The sequence below is a fragment of the Echinococcus granulosus genome (genome assembly GCF_000524195.1).
Source record: "Echinococcus granulosus chromosome Unknown EG_S00130, whole genome shotgun sequence".
Taxonomy (NCBI): domain Eukaryota; kingdom Metazoa; phylum Platyhelminthes; class Cestoda; order Cyclophyllidea; family Taeniidae; genus Echinococcus; species Echinococcus granulosus.
In genome coordinates, this window is record NW_020170510.1 from 107,228 (window position 1) to 108,370 (window position 1,143).

The window sequence follows — 1,143 nt, forward strand, 5'->3', positions numbered from 1 at the left end:
CATCTGCTGTGCCTGTCTGTGTCAGAGTGTGGCTGGGTGGGCAGACTCAACAGTGTTGCACTGGTGACACACACATGCGATGTCTGTGTGACAGTACTTGGCAATGTGTCATGCCCGCACTTACAGAAGGGAGCATGGAGACAGAAGGAGGAGGCGTTCTCTCGCATTCGGCATCAATACACTGGCTGTTGACACATTCGTTTGATTCACACGATGTAAGTCAGCGTGACGTGGACTGGTTGGATTGACGAGCGGCATGGAAATGGGAACTGGTAACAAAGAATTGGGAGTAGAGAACTGAAGGTAACTGTTCATGTGTTCACACTGGAACGGAGAGTTGTCATGTTCGAGGCAAGGCAAGCATTGAAGTTGGACTGTTGATGCATCACGTGCAGCATGGGAATGTGGGTGTTTGACTTGACGAAAGACAGTGAACTACCGATGGGGTTGTGGCATTTGAATTAGTTGGCAGTCATTTCCATCAATTTAAAGTCTTCGCACTGCCAACGAACACTGTCTGCGTTTGTCACATAGTCCTCATCACGGCATTTTTCCAGTCACAGCCAGTTGTTAGCCACATTTAGCGTTTAAGCACTGCCCACCGCTAACGTCATACATGCAGTATAGTGGCACAGAATCTCGTCGACATTCAGGTGCTTCAACCACCTGGTGGAATGCAACTTTGTGTGCATTTAGTGTTTGCCTGTTGTTTGGACACCCATAGGCGAGAGTGCGCAAGAAAATTGCCGCTAGTCATTATCAGCGTTAGTCTACTTGGACTAAATGGCGACATTATAGCTGATGGAGCAGGAATCACATCTAGAACAGCAAAATGCATGCCAAACTGAATGTGGACATATGGAACTCTACGTTATTGTTTGTAACGGAGTCCACAGGTGGATGGGCATCCCCGAGTTTGTGGTAGGCGACTGCGTCGCCAGGTACAACGATCGGAGTTAAGCCTGTCTGTGGTCTGGACTCACCCTCCTGGTCTGCTAACAAGGTAGAAAAAGGACAAGACCTCTGCAAAGGCATTGTGCTAACCGATTGATGTGTAGAGTGTAGGCAAGGAAAAGGGAGCTGATGTGTCTATGATAAACGATGCGTATAAAAGTTCGGTTTTGGAAAGCAGTAAATAGTATT

At 47.6% G+C, this 1,143-nt stretch overlaps 1 protein-coding gene across 1 annotated transcript in view; it reads left to right on the forward strand.

Annotated features, from left to right (window-relative positions):
- The window catches only part of EGR_09063 (hypothetical protein), a gene marked incomplete at both ends in the record, with an annotated part of 6,684 nt that overhangs the window by 5,052 nt on the left and 489 nt on the right, over positions 1-1,143 (forward strand). The gene's annotated exons all lie outside the window — the stretch shown is intronic.